Source organism: Pan troglodytes, chromosome X (assembly GCF_028858775.2).
Source record: "Pan troglodytes isolate AG18354 chromosome X, NHGRI_mPanTro3-v2.0_pri, whole genome shotgun sequence".
Classification (NCBI taxonomy): domain Eukaryota; kingdom Metazoa; phylum Chordata; class Mammalia; order Primates; family Hominidae; genus Pan; species Pan troglodytes.
In genome coordinates, this window is record NC_072421.2 from 61,704,893 (window position 1) to 61,727,053 (window position 22,161).

The 22,161-nt window shown below is 38.9% G+C and overlaps 1 pseudogene; it reads left to right on the top strand.

Annotated features, from left to right (window-relative positions):
* The first annotated feature begins 14,821 nt into the window (after positions 1-14,821).
* Positions 14,822-16,147, top strand: LOC744488 (heterogeneous nuclear ribonucleoprotein D0-like; annotated as a pseudogene).
* The last annotated feature ends 6,014 nt before the right edge of the window (positions 16,148-22,161 follow it).

A 22,161-nucleotide genomic window follows, 5' to 3' on the forward strand; every position in this document is an offset into this window, starting at 1 on the left:
CCTCATTTTCTTCATTAGTGCTTTCTTGTGTGGTTTGTCAAATTTTTGTAGTGAAGTGTTTTGATTCCCCTCTCATTTTCTTTTGTGTATATTCTATAGATATTTTTTGTTATGGCTACCATTGGGATTACAATTAACATGCTAAGGTAATAGTAATTTAATTTAAATGTATACCAACTTAACTTCAACAGCATATAAAAATTTTACTCCTAATCAGCTTCAAACACCTTTTTGAATTACTTGTATCACAAATTACATCTGTACACTGTATGCCCAATAACATAGGTTAATAATTGCTTTTATGCATGTCTTTTAAATCACGCAGAAAATAAAAAGTGGAGTTACAAACCAAAATTATAATAATTCTAGCTTTTATAGCTGTCCATGCATTTACCTTTATTGAGAACCTTTATTTTTTCATATGGCTTTGATTTACTATCTAGTATCCTTTCATGGCAACCTGAAGATCATCCTTCAGCATTTCTTGCAGGGTAGGTTTAATGGTAATATGCTCCCTTATCTTTTATTTATCTGAGAATGTCATAGTTTCTCCCTCATTTTTGAAAGACAATTTGTTGAGTATAGAACTCTCAATTGACAGGATTTTTTTCTTTCAGCTTTTGTAATGTATCAACTCAGTGCCTTCTGGTTTCTAACATTTCTGGCGATAAATCTGCTGATAATCTTATTGAGGATTCCTTATTTGTAACAAGATGCTTTTCTCTTTCTGATTCCAAGGTTCTGTCTTGACTTTCAACAGTGTGATTATAATGTGTCTCAGTGTGGGTCTCTTTCAGTTCATTTTATTTGGATTTCATTGAGCCTCTTGGACATTTACAGTCATGTCTTTCATTAGATTTGGAAAGTGTTCAGCCATTATTTCTTCAAATATTCTTACTGTTTTATTCCCCTCTCCCTTCTTCTTCTGGGATTGACACAATAAATATGTTGGTCAGTTTCATGGTGTCCCACATGTTCCCTAGACTCTGTTTACTTTTCTTCTATCTTTTTTCTTCCTCTTCCCCAGACTTGAGTATTTCAATTGTCCTATTTCATATTTGATAATTCTTTGTCTGCCAGATTAAATCTTTTCTGAAGCATCTAGTTTCTTTTTCATTTCAGTTATTACAGTTCTTAGCTCCAGAATTTCCTTTTAGTTCCTTTTTATATTTTCTCTTTATTGATAGTCTCGTTTGGTTCATACATTATTTTCCTGTATTTGTCCATGTCTTCCTTTAGCTCTTTAGGCATCTTTAAGACAGTTGTTTTAAGGTCTTAGTCTGGTAATCTCCCAGCTACTTTTCTTCAGGAGAGGTTTCTGCTCACTTATTTTGTTTCTTTAATTGAGTCATACATAGTTTCCTGTTTCTTCATATGCCCAGTGACTTTTTTTGTTAAAAATTGGACATTTGCATCGTTATAATGTGGTAAATCTGGAAACTAGATTCCCCCTTTTTTGAGAGTTTGCTGTTTATTATTATTTATTGTAGAATTTTTCTTTGCCAGGGATCAGCCTGAGGTGAAAAAATAAAGTCTTCTGAGGTATTTTCTGAATCTGTGTCTTTCCCTGGGCATATGCAGTGTTTTTGTAAATCCCTCCTGTATATTAAGTTGCTTTGAATATTCTAGTCCTTAAATGTCTTTCTCCCAAAAAAGGTGAAAATTGGAAAAGTAGAAGACACAAACAACAAAACCAAAAAATAATCACCAAACAAAAGCAACAAAAAAGGAGCTGTCAATTTAAGTCTTTTGGAAGCTTCTTCAGCTCAAGAGGGATGAACCAATACATGTGGGGGATTAAACAATAGCAGCCTGCCTCTGTGTCTGCACCAATGTGATCAGAAGCAGCAACCATCTATTAGAGCACAGATTCCTGATATTTGCAGGATAAAGCCCATATTGCTGACTCTGTCTGTCTGCAAAACCCTTTCCATAATAAGGACATGGCTGCCTATCATGAGGCTGAGTTGGGGAATGGGTAGTTGATACTGCTGATACTGCATTAACGGCTGAAATTGATTGAAACTGATTACAATTTATCATCCAGCTTTTCCCTTGATGCTGAAATTGTTTGGATAGAATCCAGAGTTCCAAAATAGACACTTCATAAGTTTTGATCCTATAGTTCTTGTCTAGGTGGAGAGACAGATTTCTGATGCTTCTTAATCTGCATTCTTGCATCTTTCCTGATGTCATGTGTATTTCTTTGCTTTTAATGATGTTGAATAATATTCCACTGTACAGATAAACCATATTTTGCCTATTCATTCTTTAATTGATGGAGATTTGGATTGTTTTCACTTCTTTGGCTATTATAAATTGTACTGCCATAAAAATTGTTTACAAGTTTTTGTGTGGACATAAGTTTTCATTTCTCTGGATTATATATCCAGGAGTGGGAATGCAAGGTCATGTAATTACTGTATGTTTAACTCTTTCAAGAATGACAGACTGTTTTCCACAGGGGTTATACCATTCTGCATTTCCACCAGTAATTTATAAAGGTTCCAGTTTCTCCATATCCTCACCAACTGTTGTTAATTTTTATTTTTTATTATAGACATCAAAAGAGATATGAAGTGGCATTTCATTGTGATTTTAATTTCCATTTTCCTAATGATTAATGATGTTGAGCAACTTTTAATGTGTTTATCAGACATTTGTATATCTTCTTTGGAGAAATGTCTACTTGTATCCTTATGCATTTTTAAATTGTATTACTTGTCTTATATTGTTGACTTTTAAGAGTTATTTAGATGTTCTATATACCAGACACTGAGAGAAACGATTTACAAATATTTTCTCCCATTCAGTGGGTTGTCTTATAACTTTCTTGATTATATTCTTTGAAGTGTCAACTTTTTAATTTTGATAAAGTTTATCTGTTTTTTCTTGTGGTGGTTAAGCTTTTGGTGCCATACCTTTAAAAACTATTGCCTAATTCAAAGACATGAAAATGTGTAACTATGTTTTTTTCTAGGATTTTTGTCATTGAAGTACTTACATTTAGGTCTTTGATCCATTTTGAGTTATTTTTAGTATATGGTGTGCGGTGGGGGCCCAAACTTATTATTTGTCATGTGAATCTAGTTTTTCCAGACATTTATTAGAAAGACTATTCTTTCCTCATGGAATGTTCTTGTCATCCTTATCACAAATCAATGGACTACAGATTACTGCTCTATTTATTGTTACTAGTCAAAATATTTTTGTATTTAACCTGATGCAGTTTATACTATTAATTTTAATAATATAGCAGCAAATGGTGAGAGCAAGATGGGTGACTGGAAGCTCCTAACAATAAACAACAAAACAAAAATTTAAAAAAATATAAACAAAAGCAATGAATAAACAAGTACTTTTTGGATAAAATAACCAAAAAACAGCATGACAGAACAGCATAAAAGCAAAGAAATTCTATAGAGCACAGAAACCCAGTATGGCTGAATGGAGAATGGAAGAAAGTGCCTTGCCTCCACCACTCTATTCCTCCAGTTGGGATTATCTCAGAACCAGGAGAGACTGCATGGAAGAGGTAAGCAAGAGGACCCCAGGAGCCCCTATCACCAGAGCAGAACATGCAGTCTTTGTTACTGAAGCCTCCTGCAGTCATCACAGGCTTGATCACATCTGAGGAAGCTCCCCAAAGTCTACATACTGAGCTAATCCCAGAGGAAAAGCCAATGCTATGCCTCAACTCCCACCCCATGGCCCATGCTGCTACTACTCTGTACTATCTTGGAGCTGGAGCCACTACTAGAGTGACTCCATGGAGCGAACAGCTATTGCTTCTCTTTATTCCTGAAGCTCAGCCACTTCTGCACCATGCCCACCCAGCCCACCCAGTAGTGTGCTGTCATTGAGCGGAGCTGCTGCTATGCCCTACCCAATAGAGCCAAGCTACTGGAAAGCTGTTCCATCCCCCTCATCCCAGTTGCTGGTAAACCTTCTCTTAGGGCTGAGCTGAAGTGGCTCCCTATGCCCCAGGACCCAAAATCTAGATGGACCATAGAAATCATGCCCTCTAAATGCCACAGCTGATGTAGCACCCTATGCCTCAGGTCCCTCAGGCTGCCTGCACACTGGAACAGTCATGCTCCCTTGGCACTACAGCTGAGATATCACCCTGCCTCCAAGGGACCTCAGGCCTTCTGTGCACCAAAGCAGTGGTGCCCCTAGCCCCAGAGCAGATGCAGCACCCCACCAGAGACCTCAGGCTTCCTGTACACCAGAGTAATTACTCCCTCTAGAACCACAACTGAGACAGTGCACTGCTCCCAGAGGACCTCACACCTCATGCACACTGAGCAGTCACATTCTTTGACCCTACAGCTGAAGGAGTCCCATGCTCTCCACCCAAGGACATCAGGCCTCCAGCACACTGGAGCAGTTGTACCTCTCAGCACGACAGCTGATACAATGCCCCACCCTTAGTGATCCGAAGGCTACATTGACCTATGTAGCCACTTTCTGAGGCTGAGCAGACAAAGCGGCTTAAATCCCATTAAATCAGAACCTTGGCTGAGTTGAGCCACCCTGCCCTCCAGGCCATACATCCAGAGCATTTCACCCACCTGGAATTCAAGCAGCACCCCGTGGTCTGAGCCTCTGTTACCCTTTCTCTCCAAGAAGTAGAGTCATCACTGCACTGTTCCCCCTCCCACTGAGGCCCAAGCCACAGTGGCATCTTGCCATTCCTGGATCCTTCTTGCTGCTGTACCTGGCCTCACAGATTCTAGCCTACTTTCATGTTCCACCATCCTAGAATTTAGAGTCACCCAGGAGCCTGAGCTACCACTGTGCCCTGTTGGTTCTAGGTCCCAAATTGCAGCTGTGTCCTGCTGGAGTACTCCTTCTTCTAGAGATCAATACCAGGGCCAGAAACACAACTATATCCAGTCCTCTGGGACTGAGCTGCTGGGATGTGCCTCAACAATAGACCACAAGTTAGTGAGAGAACCACAACTGGATATGCCTTAATGAATAAACCTGCATCTCAAATCCCAGGTGGTATAGTAGTTTTGCATGACTCTGAACCCAGGGACCTGGCTCCCCAGCCATTCCAAGCACTTGAGTCCTGAATCTCTGCTCTGTTGTGGCTGCTTGTAAGCCATGCCAAACTCAACCCCAAGAGAGATTCCCACAGCTAAAACTCTGCACTGTGAGGAAGACAAGAACAGAAGGACCCTAGAGCCCTTACTTAATAACTTAAACAGCCACCATCAGAGCTCCAAACTCCTGAAGCCTAGACCACTGAGGCACCCACAGTCATTGCTGATGACTAAAACTGAAGAAGCTACATGGACACCACACCACTGCTCACATGAAACCAGAGCCAGCACACCTTGCTCAACTGGCACCTTCAGGCCCATCTACAGTTAAAAGCCTTCTCCTATGAATGCCACTCTAAAGTTTGAAAGATGTAACTGCATCATCAGAAACACAGACATCAACACAGGGACACAAAAAATATGAAAAAGCAAGGAAACGTAATATCACCAAAAGAATACAATAATTATTCAGTAAATGATCCCTAATAAACCAAAAATTATAAATTGCCTGAAAAAGAATTCAAATTAATAATCTTAAGAAAGCAAGATAAAAGAAAATACAAATAGACAATTCAATGAATTCAAGAAAATAACTCATAATCTGAATAATAAATTTAACAAAGAAAATATCATAAAAAAGAACCAAACAGAAATCTTGGAGCTAAAAATTCAATCAACTAAATAAAAAAAATTATTGAAAGCTTCAACATAGACTAGGTCAAGAAGAAAGAATTGGTGAAATTTTAATATAGGTCTTTTTAAATGACTCAGAAGGAAAAAAGAAAGAAAAAAATATTAAAGACAGGCTATAGGACTTATGACACACTATTAAGTGAACAAATATTTGCATTATGGTATTTCCATAAGGAAAGAAGACAGAGAAAGGGACAAACAGCTCGTTCAATAAAATAATTCCTGAAAACGTCCTAAGTCTTGGGAGAGATATGGACGTCCAGAATCAGGAAGCTCAAAACTCCCACAATAGATTCACCTCAATGAGGTTCTCTCCAAGTCACATTATAATCAAATTATCAAAATTCAAAGACATCACTAATCATTAGAGAAATACAAATCAAAATCACAGTGAGATACCATCTCACACCAGTCAGAATGGCTATTATTAAAAATTAAGAACATAACAGATGCTGGTGAGGCTGTGAAGAAAAGGAAATGCTTATACACTGATGGTGGGAATGTAAATTAGTTCAGTCATTGTAGAAAGCAGTATGGCGATTTCTCAAAGAACTTAAAACACAATTACCATTCAGCCCCACAATCCAATTATTGGGTATATACCCAAAGGAATAGAAATCATTCTACCATAAAGACACACACACACATACTTTATTGCAGCACTATTCACAATAGCAAAGACATAAAATCAACCTAAATGCTTATCAGTGGCAGGCTGGATAAAGAAAATGTGGTACATACATACCATGGAATACTATGCAACCATCAAAAAGAGTGAGATTATGTCCTTTGCAATAACACAGATGGAGTTGGAGGCCATTATCCTAAGTGAACTAATGCAAGAACAGAAAACCAAATACTGCATGTGTTTACTTATAAGTAGGAGCTAAAATATTGAGTACACATGGGCACAAAGAAGGGAACAACACACACTGAGGCCTATCAGAGGCTGGACGGTGGGAGGAGGGAAAGGATTGAAAAACTGCCTATTGGGTACTATACTTACCATCACCATTACCTGGGTGATGAAATAATCTATACACCAAACACCCATGACATGCGATTTACCTATATGACAAACCAGTACATGTACCCCTGAACCTAAAATAAGTTTTTTTTTTAAACTCAAAGACAAGGCTAGGCATAGTAGCTTGTGCCTATAATTCCAGTACTTTGAGAGGCTGAGACTGGAAAATCGCTTGAGTCCAGGAGTTCAGGACTAGCCTTGGAAACATGGTGAAATCCCATCTTTACAAAAAATACAAAAAAAAAAAAAAGTTGGGCATGGCAGAACACTTGTGTAGTCCCAGCTATTCAGAAGGCTGAGGTAGGAGGATCACTTGAGCCTAGGATGTTGAGGCTGCAGTGAGCCATGATTGTGCCACTGCACTACAGCCTGGGTGACACAGTAATACTATGTCAAAAAAAAAAAAAAAAAAAAAAAGAAAGAATCTTAAAAAGTAGCAAGAGAATAGTATCAAATCACATATAAGGAAATGTCCATTAGACCATTGGGATATTCTTCACAGAAACCTTGTAGACAAGGAGAGAATGGGATGATATATATAATGTGATGAAAGATTAAAAGTGCATCGAAGGATACTTTTTCCAGCAAAGCTGTCCTTCCGAAATGAAGGAAAAATAAAGTCTTTCATAGACAAGCAGAAGCTGAGATAATTTGTTACCACCAGGCCTGCCTTGCAAAAAAATGTTTAAGAGAATTCTTCAAGTAGAAACAAAAGCTCAATAATTACTATCATAAATAAATATGAACATATAAGACTCACTGGTGGAGGTAAATATGTAGTCAAACCCAGAATACACAAATACTGTAATGGTGGTATGTAAATCATATATATCTCTAGTATGAATGTTAAAAGTCAAAATGGTCAAAATAAATAAGGCCATAATAAGTTGTTAAGGGATAAACAATAGAAAAAGATGAAAATTGTACATCAATAATGTAAATTTGGGGAAGGATGGTAAAAGTCTAGAGTTTTTGTATGTGACAGAAGTTGTTATTAGATTAAAATAAATTATATGATGTTTTATGTAAACCCCATGGTAACCATAAAACAAAAAATACAGCAGATATACAAATAATGAAGAGAAAGGGATCAAAGCTTAGAAATACAGAAAATGATTAAATCACAACAGCAGACAACAAGAAAGGAAGAAAAAAAGGAGGCATAAAACAGCCAGAAAACCAAAAACTGCAGTAATAAGTTCTTAACTATTGATGATGACTTTGAATGTAAATAGATTAGATTGTCCAAGCAAAAGACAGACTGGCTGAATGGGTTAAAAATAAATAGGATCTAAGGGCAGAGCAAGATGGCCAAATAGAAGCCTCCACTAATTGTCCCCTGCAGCAGGAAAACCAATCTTTACAACTAGCTACACACAAAAAAGCACCGCCATAAGTACCAAAAATCAGGTGACCAATTGCAGTACCTGGTTTTAAGTTTACATGACTGAAAGAGGCACTGAAGAGGGTAGAAGAGATAGTCTTGAATCACTAATGTCACCATCTGCCACCCCCCAGGAGCAGCCATGTGGCCCAGAGAGAATCTCTCCATGCGGGGGAAGGAGAGCACAGCAACAGAGGAACTTGGAATTGAACTCTGTGCTGCCCTGTAAAGTAGAGAGAAAGCAGTGCTGGGCTCAGCAGGTGCCCACTCATGGGGGTAGCATTTGAACCAGCCCATGACAGAGAGAAATCATCCATCCCAGCAGTTGGCATCGAGATGCTCTGGGATACTAGGTAAACGTGAAAGGCAGTCTAGGAGAAAAGAACTGCAATTCCAAAGCAAGTCCTATTGCTGGACTGGGCTTAGAAACAAAGGACTAAAGCAGCACATAACTTAGGGAGACACAGGCAGAGCAGCTAAGAAAGTGTTTTTACCACCTCTCCCTCAATCCCAGGCAGCGTAGCTCACAGCAACAAAAGTAACACCTTCCTTCTACTTGAGGAGAGAAGTGGGAAAAGTAAGAGGACTTCTTGCTGCATCTTGTATACTAGCTCAGCCATAATAAGATAGGGCCCCAGGCAGAACTGTGACAGCCTAGCTCCTGAACAACATTTCTTGACACATCCTGGGCCAGAAGAGAACATAGTTCCTTTTAAGGGATGATGCCAGTCCTGATAGAATTTATCACCTGCTGATTAATGGGTCTCTGGGCCCTGAATAGATAACAGCAATACCCAGGTCACATGTCATGGGCCATGGGTGAGACTCTGAGATGTGTTGGCTTCAGGTGAGACCCAGAACATTCCCAGCAGTGGTGGCTACAGTGAGAGACTCCTTCTGCTTGAGAAAAGCAGAGGTAAAAGTAAAGGGGACTTTGGCACCTTCGGTATCAGCTCAGCCACAGTGAGGTAGAGCACCAAGCAAGCTCTTGGGGTCCCCAGCTTCAGGCCTAGGCTTTTGGACAGCATTTCTGGACCTGTCCTGGGTCAGAGGGGAGCCCAATGCCCTGAAGGGTGAGTCTCAGGCCTGGCAGCATTCACCACAAACTGACTGAAGAGCCCTTGGGCTTTAAGTGGACATTGGAGGTGGTCAGGCAGAATTCCCCAGGAAGCAATGATGGTAGTGGCCACTGGGAGATACTTCTCAGCCTTTAGAAAAGGGAAAGAAAAACAATAAGGACGTTGACTTGTAATTTGAGCTTCAAGCTTAGCTTCAGTAGAATAGACCAGGAAGTAGATTTCTAAGGTTTGTGATTCCAATCCCTGGCTCTCAGACAAGATCTCTGGATCCACCAGAGGCCTGGCGGAACTTGGTGCTCTGAAGGGAAGAACACAAACATGGTTGGCTTCACCATCTGCTGATTGTACAGAGCGAGGGACTTGAATGAACATAGGTGGTAGCCAGGTAGTGGTTACAGCAGGCCTTGTGTGAGACCAAGTGTTATACTGCTTAAGTTCTGACCCATTGCAGTCCCATTGGTGGTGGCCAAAGTGGTGCCTGCATCACTCCATCCACAGCTCCAGGTGAGTCAACATAGAGAGAGTGGCTCAGTTTGTTTGGGAGAAAGTAAAGGAAGAGAACAAGAGTCTCTTCTTGGAAATCCAGAGAATTCTTTCAGATCTTATCCAAGACTACCAAAGTGGTACCTCTAAGAGACTGCAAGAACCACAGCGTCACTGGGCTTGGGGCACAAGTCACTTTGAATATCTAGAAAATCTTTTCAAGAAAGATGGGCACAAGCAAGTCCAGACTGTGAAGACTGCAATAAATACATAACTCTTCAATGCCCAAACACCAGTGAACAACCCCAAGCTTCAAGACCATTCCAGAAAACATGACCTCACCAAATGAACTAAATAAGTCACCAGGGACCAAACCTGAAGGAACAGAGATATGGGATCTTTCAGAAAGAATTCATAATAGCTGCTTTGAGGAGCTTCAAATAAACTGAAGATAACACAGAGAAAGAATTTAAAATTCTGTCAGATAAATTTAATGAAGAGATTGAAATAATTTAAAAGACAAGTATAAATTCTAGAGTTAAAAACTGCAAGCCTCATACTGAAGAATGCATCAGAGTCACTTATTAGCAGACTAGATCAAGCAGAATAAAGAATGAGACTGAAGACAGGTTATGTGATAATACACTGAGGAAACAATAAAAAGACTACAAGCAATAAAGCAACACCAAAAAGATCTACAAAATAATCTCAAAAGGTCAAATCTAAGGGGTGCTGCCTTTAAAGAGTAGGTAGACAAAGGCATAGGGGTAGAAAGTTTATTCAAAGGGGTATATCAGAGAATTTCCCAAACCTAGAGAAATATATCAACATTCAAGTATAAGAAGGTTATAAAACACCAAGCAGATTTAATCCAAAGAAGATTACCTCAAGGCATTTAATAATCAATCCCAAATAACAAGGATAAATAAAGGATCCTAAAAGCAACACGAGAAAAAAAGAAAAAAAAATAGATAACATACAATGGAGCTCCAATGCATCTGGCAGCAGATGTTTCAGTAAAAGCTTTACAGGCCAGGCTAGAGTGGCATGACATGTTGAAAGTGCTAAAGGAAAAAAAAAATACTTTTACCTTAGAATAATATATTCAGTTAAAATATCCTCCATGTGTGAAGGAGAAATAAAGACTTTCCCAAACAAAAGCTGAGGAATTTCATCAACATGAGACCTATCTTACAATAAATGTTAAAGGGAGTCATTCAGTCTGGAAGTAAAGCATTTTAATGAGCAACAAGAAATCATCTTAAGATGCAAAAGTCACTGGTAATAGAAAGCACCCAGAAAAACACAGGCTAATATAACACTGTATTTGTGGTGAGTAAACTACACTTATAAGTAGAAAGACTAAATCAAAAATAATAACTACAACATTTCAATACATAGAAAGTACAAGAAGACATAAAGAGAAACAATAAAAAGATAAAAAAAGTAAGATGCAATGAAAGTGTGGAGTTTTTATTTGTTTTCCTTGTGTGTGTTTGTTTATGCAATCAGTGTTAAGTTGTCATCATTTACAATAATGGGTTATAAGACAGCATTAGAAAGCCTCATGGTAACTTCAAATAAAAAACATACAACAGATACACCAAAAACTAAGATGCAAGAAATTCAATCATATAACTAGAGAAAATCTCCTTCACTGTAAAAAAGATAGGAAAGAAGAAAAGGAAGAGAAGACCACAAAACAACCAGAAAACAAATAAGAAATGGGCAGGAGTAATTTCCCACTTATCAATAATAACACTGAATGTAAATAAACTAAACTCTAATTAAAATACATACAGTGGCTGAAAGGATTAAAAAAAAATACAAGACCCAATGATCCATTGCCTACAAGAAATACACCACCTATTAAGATACATATAGACTAAAAATAAGGATAGGTAAAAAGATATTCCATGACAATGGAAACTTAAGCAGAGCAGAAGAAGCTATACTTATATCAGACAGAAAAAATTTCCATAAAAACCTATAAGAAACAAAGGTCATTATATGATAAAGGAATCAATTCATAGACAGGATACAACAATTGTAAATATATATGCACCAAACTCTGGAATACCAGATATATAAAGCAAATATTATTAAACAGAGAGAGATAGATTTCAATACAATAATAGCTGGAGAGTTCAACATCGCATTTGCAGCATTGGACAGATCCTCTAGACAAAAAAAAATCAACAAAGAAATATCTAACTTAATCTGCACTATGGAACAAATAGACCTAAAAGATATTTATAGAACATTTCATTGAAGGCCTGCACAACCCACATTCTTCTCCTCAGCACATAAATTATTCTCAAGGATAGACCATACATTAGGTCACAAAACAAGTCTTAAAACATTCAAAAAAGTGAAATATCAAGAATCTTCTCTGACCACAATGAAATAAAACTAGAAATCAATAACAAGAAGAATTTTGCAAATTATACAAATACATTGCAATTAAACAAGATTCTCATGAATGACCTGTGTGTCGATGAACAAATTAAGAAGAAAATTTAAAAATTTCTTGAAACAAATGATAAAGAAAACACAACATACCAAATACTATGGAACACAGTGAAAGCATTACTTAGAGGAAAATATAGCTATAAGTGCCTATATTAAAATGAAGCAAAACTTCAAATAAGTAACTTAATAATACATCTTAAAGAACTAGAAAAGCAACAGCAAACAAAACCCGAAATTAGTAGAAACACATAAATAATAAAGATCAGAGAAGAAAGAAATAAAATTGAAAAGAAAAATGACACAAAAATAAATAATATGAAAAGTTAGTCTTTTTAAAAGATAAATCAAATGGACAAACTGTTAGCCAGGCTAACTAAGAAAAAAAAGAGGAAATCAAAATAAATATAAGCAGAGATTTAAAAATTCAAAGAATTGATGGTGGCTACTATAAACAACTATATGCCAATAAATTGGAAAATCCAGAAGAAATGGATAAATTTCTAGACACATACAACCTACCAAGATTGAGCCATGAATAAATCCAAAACCAGAACAGAAAAATGACAAGTAATAAAATGGAAGCCACAGTAAAGTCTCCCAATAAAGCAAAACCCAGGACTTGATGGCTTCACTGCCAAATTCTACAAAACATAAAGAACTAATACAAATACTAACAAAACTAATCTGAAAAATAGAGGAGGAAGAAATACTTTCCAACTCCTTTTATGAGGGTAGTTTTATTCTGATACCAAAACCAGACAAAGACATATCAAAAAGAAGGCCAGGGGCAGTGGCGCGTGCCTGTAATCCCAGCGCTTTGGGAGGCCGAGGTGAGCAGATCACGTGAGGTTAGGAGTTCAAGACCAGCTTGGCCAACATGGTGAGACCCTGTCTCTACTAAAAATATAAAAATTAGCCATGCGTGGTGGCGGGTGCCTGTAATCCCATCTACTCGGGAGGCTGAGGCAGAAGAATTGCTTGAACCCAGGAGGCGGAAGGTGCAATGAGCTGAGATCATGACATTGCACTCCAGCCTGGGTGACAAGAGCAAAACTCCATATCAAACAAACAAACAAATAAACAAACAAACGAACAAAAACCTACGGGCCAATATCCCTAATGAATATTGATGCAAAAATGCTCAAGAAAATACTAGCAAAACCAATTCAATAATACATTAAAAAATCATTTAACATGACCAAGTCAGATTTATCCCAGGGATGCAAGGATTTGTCAATATACACAAATCAATCATTGTAATACATCATATCAACAAAAGGAAATGCAAAATCCATATGATCATCTCAATTTATTTTGAAAAAGCATTTGATAAAGTTCAACACTTCTTCATGTTAACCACTATTAAAAAACTGGGTATAAAAGAAACATACCTAAACATAATAAGAGCCATGTATGACAGACCCACAGCTAGTATTATACTGAATGGAGAAGAACTGAAAGTCTTTCCTCTAAAATCTGAAACATGACAAGGATGCCCACTTTCACCACTGTTATTCAACACAGTACTAGAAGCCCTCACTAAAGCAATCAGAAAGAAATAAAGGGCATCTAAATCGAAAAGAAAGACTTCTTATTATTCTTACTTGCAGATGATATAATCTTACATTTGGAAAAATCAAAAAGAGCTCAAACAACTCCTTAAGAATAAATTGAACAATCTGATTTAAAAATAGGCTAAACAGCCAGGCGTGGAGGCTCACGCCTGTAATCCCAGTACTATGGGAGGCTGAGGTGGGCGAATCACGAGGTCAGGAGTTCGAGACCAGCCTGGCCAACATGGTAAAACTCCATCTCTACTAAAAATACAAAAAAATAGCTAGGCGTAGTGGTGGGCACCTGTAATCCCAGCTACTCGGGAGGCTGAGGCAGGAAAATGGCTTGAACCCGGGAGGCAGAGGTTGCAGTGAGCCAAGATCACGCCACTGCCGGGACCACAGAGCAAGACTCTGTCCGAAACAGAAATAAAATAAAATAAAATAAAAAATGGGCAAAACTGCATTTTAGGTGGCCTGCGGGGGCGCCATCAAAGTGAGGAGGAGGCAAGAACTGTTGCCACTGCTGCTTATTTTTTTATTTTTATTTTTTATTTTGAGACGGAGTCTCGCTCTGTCACCAGGCTGGAGTGCTGTGGCGTGATCTCAGCTCACTGCAACCTCTGACTCCCTGGTTCAAGCGATTCTCCTGCCTTAGCCTCCAGAGTAGCTGGGATTACAGGCACGCGTCACCACGCCCAGCTAATTTTTGTATTTTGGGTAGAGACAGAGTTTCACCATGTTGGCCAGCATGGTCTCGATCTCCCGACCTTATGATCCTCCCGCCTTGGCCTCCCAAAGTGTTGGGATTACAGGCGTGAGCCACCGCGCCCAGCCTGCTTACTCTTTTTCAGTGCAGCCGGAGAGAGGCGGAGTGTGAGCCGCTCGAGAGTGGGAGGCGAAGGGGGAAGGCCAGGGAGAGGCACAGGAGCCTTTGCGGCCATGTGCGCGCCTTCCTTGTCTTGTGTGCTTCGCCAGGTAGAGCGGGCTCACAGCAGTGGTGGGGATTACTTTGCTGCTAGTTTCGGTTTGCAGCATGCCGCGGGTGTAGTCTCGGTGGTGACGGAGACGGTAGCACTATGTCGGAGGAGTTCAGCTGGGACAGGGCGGCGGCGGCAGCAACCGCGGCGGTAGGCGGCTTGGTGGGCGAGCCGGAGGGAACTATGGTGGCGGCGGCGGCACAGGAGGCAGCAGCAGTGGCGGGAAGCGGAGCCGCGATCGGGGGCTGAACCGAGTCTGGAGGCACCAAAAGGGACAGCGCCGAGTCGGAGGGGGCGAAGATAGGCGCCAGTAAGAACTAGGAGGATGAAGGCCATTCAAACTCCTACCCATGACACTCTGAAGCAACGACGGCACGGCGGGAAGAAGGGAAGATGTTTATAGGACACTACAAGGAAAGATCTGAAGGACTACTTTTCCATTTTGATAAAGCTGTAGAGTGCACCCAATCACAGGGCGATCAAGGAGTTTTGGCTTTGTGCTTTTTAAAGAATCAGAGAGTGCAGATAAGGTCATGGATCAAAAAGAACATAAATTGAATGGGAATGTGATTGATCCTAAAAGGGCCAAAGTCATGAAAACAAAAGAGCCATCTAAAAAAATTTTTGTTGGAGACCTTTCTCCAGATACACCTGAAGAGAAAATAAGGGAGTACTATGATGGTTTCAGTGAGGTGGAATCCATAGAGCTCCCCATGGACAACAAGACCAATAAGAGGCTTGGATTCAGCTTTATTATCTTTAAGGAAGAAGAACAAGTGAAGAAGATAATGAAAAGGAAATACTACAATGTTGGTCTTGGTAAATGTGAATTAAAAGTAGCCATGTCAAAGGAATAATATCAGCAACAGCAATAGTGGGGATCTAGAGGAGGATTTGCAGGAAGAGCTCGTGGAAGAGGTGGTGGCCCCAGTCAAAACTAGAACCAGCGATATAGTAACTATTGGAATCAAGGCTATGGCAACTATGGATATAACACCCAAGGTTATGGTGGTTATGGAGGATATGTCTACACTAGTTACAACAACTACTATGGATATTGTGATTATAGCAGCAGAGTGGTTATGGGAAGGTATCCAGGGGAGATGATCATCAAAATAGCTAAAAAACATACTAAATTATTCCATTTGCAGCTTATCCCCAACAAGTGGTGAAGCAGTATTTTCCAATTTGAAAATTCACTTGAAGGTGGCTCCTGCCACCTGCTAATAGCAGTTCAAACTAAATTTTTGTATCAAGTCCCTGAATGGAAGTATGATTTTGGGTCCCTCTGAAGTTTAATTCTGAGTTCCCATTAAAAGAAATTTGTTTTCTTTGTTTTATTTCTTAATTGCTATGTTTCAGAATCAATTTGTGTTTTATGCCCTTCCTCCCAGTATTGTAGAGCAAGTCTTGTGTTAAAAGCCTAGTGTGCTAGTGTGACAGTGTCATGATGTAGTAGTGTCTTACTGGTGTTTTAATAAATCCTTTTGTATTAAAAAATAGGCAAAACGTTTCTCGAAAGATAACATGCTATCTTGACAAAATGAGAAATAAGCATTTCTCAAAAGAAGAAATGCAAACGGCAAACAGGCATATGAAAAGATGCTCAATATTATTGATCATCAGAGAAATGCAAATCAAAACTCCAATGAGATATCTCACTCCAGTTAAAATGGCTTTTATCCAGAAGCCAGGCAATAACAAATTCTGATGAGGATTTGGAGAAAAGGGAATCTTTATACACTTTTTGTGGACATGTAAATTAATACAGTCACTATGGAGAACACTTTGAAGGTTTCTCGAAAAACTGTAACTAGACCCACCATACGTCCAGATATCCCACTGCTGGGTATATACCCGAAAGAAGATAAATCAACATATCAAAGGGATATCTGCACAACCATGTTTGTTCCAGAGCGGTTCACAATGGCCAAGATTTGGAAGCAGACAAACTGTCCATCGACAGATGAAATGATTTTTTAAATGTGCTACATATACACAATGGAGTACTATTCAGCCACAAAAAAGAATGAGATTTTGTCATTTTTAATAACATGGATGGAAGTGGAGGCCATTATATTAAGTGAAATAAGCCAGGAACAGAAAGACACTTCTCATGCTCTCACTTATTTGTGGGAGCTAAAAATTAAAACAATTGAAATGGAGAGAGAGAATGAAACAATGGTTCCCAGGGGCTGGGAATCATAGTGGGTGTATTTGAGGCAGGTAGTGAGGCTTGGTAATGGATACAAAAAAATAGCTAGAAAGAATGAATAAGATCTATTATTTGTTAGCAGAACAGGATGGCTACAGTAAAAATAATTTAATTGTATATTTTAAAATAACTAAAAGAGTATAATTGGATTATTTGTAGCATAAAGGATAAATGCTTCAAGGCATGGATATCCCATTTATCCTAATGTGATTATCTTGCATTGCATGCCTGTATCAAAGTATCTTATGTATCCCCTAAATATACACACCTACTATATACCAACAAAAATTAAAAATATAAGAACTAACTATATGTTGCCTACAAGAGATGTATTTATGCTTTAAGGACACACATAGGCTGAATATGAAAGATAAAAGAAGATATTCCATGCAAATCATAACCAAAAGATTGCAAAGGTGGCTATACTTGTGACTAGTAAAATAGGCTTCAAGTCATAAACTATTGCAAGATATATGTATATAAATCTTCTTAATGAATTGACATCTTTATCATTAAATACTGACATTCTATATCAGTATATATATTTTTAAAAAAAAAAAAGATAAAAATGGGGTAGGGGCCAAGATGGCCAATTAGAAGCAGCTGTGTTCTTCAGCTCTCATTAAGAGGAATGGAAATAGAGAGTGAATTCAGCGCCTTCAATTGAAATATTCATGTTCTCACACTGGGACTGATTAGGCAGACAATTGGACCCACGGAGAATGAGGGAAAGAAGGGTGGGGCAACAACCGACCCTGAGCAAAAGGAACCAAACTGGAGGAATCTCATTATGTGACTTCAAATTATACTACAGAGCTATAGTAATCAAAACCACATGATACTGGCATAAGAACAGACACATAGACCAAAGGAACAGAATACACAACCCAGAAGTGACATGAAGCCAAAAGAACCCCCACCCCTTGCTAAGGGAAGCAGTGAGTGATTGCATGACCCCACCTAAGAAACCATGCTTCTCCCATGGATCTTTGCAACCCATGGATCAGGAGATCCCCTCATAAGCCCACACCACCAGGGCCTTGGGTTTGATACACATAGCTGTTTGGAGTCTCAGCAGAGCAGTTGCTTAGGCTCACACAAAGATCCAGGAGTTTTACAGACTCTGGCCCCAGGAATCCTGGCAAGGTGGGAGATCCATCTGTACATTCCTCTAGAAAGAGGACTGAAACCAGAGAGCTAAGCAGCATCATTCTGTAGGTCCCACTTCCATGGCACCTCACAAGTTAAAACCCACTGCCTTGGAATTCCAGCCAACCAGCACAACCAGCTGGAGACTGCCTGAGATGAATGAGTTCCTGTGGGGAGGGGCAGCCACCATTTCTGCAGTTAGGTTGACTCAGACATTCTAGCCTGCTGGCTCTGGGAGATCCAGGTGTTCCTGATGAGAAGGAGCACCCCACAACATAGCACAGCTGCTGTACCAGATCGTGGCCAGATTGCTTAAGTGGGACCCCGATCCATCCCTCCTCACTGGGTGGGGCCTCCCAATGGGAATTTCAGCAACTCCAGCCAGGGTTATACAGACAGATTTCTGATCTTTCCTTCAGGCAGAGCCCCCAGGGGAAGGGGTGGCCACAGTCTCTGCAGTTTAATCCACTCAGCCATTTTAGCCTGCTGGCTCTGGAAAGTCTAGGTGGCCTGGACAAGGAGGAGCCCCCACAACACAGCGTACCTGCTGTGTTAGGTTGTGGTCAGACTTCTTCTTTAAGTGGAACCCCGATCCATCCCTCCTCATTGGGCAGGGGTTCCCAGTGGGAATTTCAGCAACTCCAGCCAGGGTTATATGGAAAGAACTCTGATCTCTCCCTTGGATGAAGACCAGAGGGAAGGGGTGGCCAATGTCTCTGTAGTTTAGTTAACTCAGCCATTCTAGCCTGCTGACTCTGGAGAGCCTAGGTACTCTGGATAAGGAAGGGTCCCCCCAATGCAGCACACCTTCTCAATCAAAAAGTAGCCAAGCTTCTTTTTAAAGCAGGTCCTTGATTCTTTTCCTCCTGACTGGATGAGAACTCTCAAACAGAGGTCTCCAGACACCTCCTACAGGAGTCTCCAGGCTAGCATCGGGTCAGTACCCACATGGGATGGAGCTTCCAGAGGAGGAAGCAGGCTGCCATCTGTGCTTTTACACAGCAAGCACTGGTGATACCTCCAGGTAAAGAAAAATCTGAGGCAACTAGGGTCTGGAGCAATCCCCCAGCAAACCACAGCAGCTTTACATAAGAGTGACCTGACTGTTAAAAGACAAACAAACAAACAAACAAAAATCAACAACAATAACATCAAAAAAAAAAAAAAACCCACAAGACCCCATTCACAGGTCAGCAACTTCAAAAATTGAAGGTAGATAATAAGATCACGAGGATAAGAAAGAATCAACACAAAAATACTGAAAACTCAAAAAGCCAGAGTGCCTCTTTTCCTCTAAATGATTGCAACACCTCTCCAGGAAGGGCACAGAAGTTGGCTGAGGCTGAGATGGATGAACTGACAGAAGTAGGCTTCAGAAGGTGGGTAATAAAAAAATTCATTGAGCTAAAGGAGTATGTTCTAACCTCAAACCAAAAAGAGCTTGTATAGCCAAGACAATCCAAGGCAAAAAGAACAAAGCTGGAGGCATCACACTACCCGACTTCAAACTTTACTATAAGGCTACAGTAACCAACACAGCATGGTACAGGTACAAAAACAGACACAAAGAACAATGGAACAGAACACAAAACTCAGAAATAAGACTACACATCTACAACCATCTGGTCTTTGCCAAACCTGACAAAACAAGCAATGGGGAAAAGATTTCCTATTTAATAAATGGTACTGGAAGATCTGGCTAGCCATATGCAGAAAATTGAAACTGGATCCCTTCCTTACACCTTATACTAAAATTAATTCAACATACATTAAAGACTCAAAAACCCAAAACTCTAGAAACCATAGAAGAAAATCTAGGCAATACCATTCAGGACTTATGTATGGGCAAAGATTTCATGACAAAAACATCAAAAGCAATAGCAACAAAACCAAAAATTGACAAATTTGGATCTAATTAAGCTAAAGAGTTTCTGCACAATAAAAGAAAATATCTTCAGAGTGAAGGACATACAGAATGGGAGAAAATTTTTGCAATCTATCAATCTGTCAAAGGTCTAATATCCAGAATCTACAAGGAACTTAAACAAATTTATAACAAACAAACAACCCCATTAAATAGTGGGCAAAGGACATGAACAGACACATCTCAAAAGAAGACATTATACATTTATGAAAAAAAGCTCAATGTGACTGATCATTAGAGAAATACAAATTGAAACCAGAATAAGAACCATCTCACACCAGCCAGAATGGCTATCATCAAAAAGTCAAGAAACAACAGATGCTGGTGGGTCGTTGGAAAAATGAGAACGTTTCTACACTTTTTGTGGGAATGTAAATTAGTTCAACTATTGTGGAAGACAGTGTGGCAATTCTTCAAAGACCTAGAACCAGAAATACCATTTGACCCATTAATCCCATTACTAGGTATATACTCAAAGGAATATAAATTATTCTATTATAAATATACATGCATGACTATGTTTATTGCAGCACTATTCACAATAGCAAGACATGGAATCAACCCAAATGCCCATCAATGGTAGAGTAGATGCAGGAAATGTGGTACATATACATCATGGAATACTATGCAGCCATAAAAAGGAACACGATCATGTCCTTTGCAGGGACATGGATGAGACTGGAAGCCATTATCCTCAACAAACTAATGCAGGAAATGGAAACCAAATCCCACATGTTCTCGCTTATAAGTAGGAGCTGAACAATTAGAACATATGGACACATGGGAAGGAACAACCCACACTGGGATCTGCTAGGGGGATTGGGTGGAGGGAGAACATCAGGAAGAATAGCTAATGGATGTTGGGCTTAATACCCAGGTGATGAGTTTATCTGTGCAGCAAACCACCATGGCACACGTTTGCCTATATGACAAACCTGAACATCCTGCACATGTACCATGAAGCTTAAAATAAAGGTTGAAGGGATAAAAAGGAAAATCTATCCAAAATAAATAAATTAATTAACAAAATTGATAAACAGATAGTATAATAAAAATAGTTGGAAGATTCAAAATTTAAAATGAAAGTAGAAATTATAACAAATGCCTCAGAAACAAAAAGGATCATAAGGTAGTCGTAAGAATAATTTTATACCAATAAGTTGAGTAACCTAGAGGAAATGTATAAATTCCTAGAAGAATACAACCTACCAATATTGACTCAGAAATATAAAGCTTGATTCGATCAATAACAAATAAAGTTATTAAGGAAGTAACAAAAAATCTCCCAACAAAGAAAAGCCCAGGATCAGATGGCTTCAGAGCTGAATTCTATCAAACATTCAAAGAAGAATTAATACCAACACTTCTTTAACTCTTCCAAAAAATAAAGCTAGAGTGAATACTTACAAATACATTTTATGAGGCCAGCATCACCTTGATACCTATGGCAGAAAAAGACATCACAAGAAAAAAACTTACAACCTGATAAATATTGATGCAAAAATTCTCAATTAGATATTAGTAATCCAGATACAATAATATGTCAAAAAGATTGTACATCATGACCAAGTGGGATTTACCTGTGGCATGTGGGTCTGTTCAACATATGCAAATCAATCAATGTGATACACCACATTAAAAGAGTGAAAGATAAAAACCATATCATCATCCCAATCGAGGCACAAAAGCAGTTGACAAATTCCTAAATACTTTCTTGTTAAAATCTCTTAACAGTTTAGGTATAGAAGGAAGTTCCTCAACATAATAAAAGCCATTTATGAAAAACTCACAGCTAACATTATAATCAATGGAGAAAAACTAAAACCTTTTCCAGTAAGATTGAGTACAAGGCAAGGAAGCCCACTATCACAGTTCTATTCAATGTAGTACTGGAAGTACTAGCAAGAACCGTCAGACAAGAAAAAGAAATAAATGGCCTCTAAATCCAAAAGGAAGTAAAATAATCTCTATTGCAGATGAGATGATCCTACATGTAAAATCTCCAAAGATTTTACAAAAAAATTGTTAAAACTAATAAATTTAGTAAAGTTGCAGAATATAAAATCAACATAAAAAATTTAGTAGAATGTTTATACTTAAATAATCTTAAAAAAGAAAACAATCTTATTACACATAGGATTTTGAAAACAC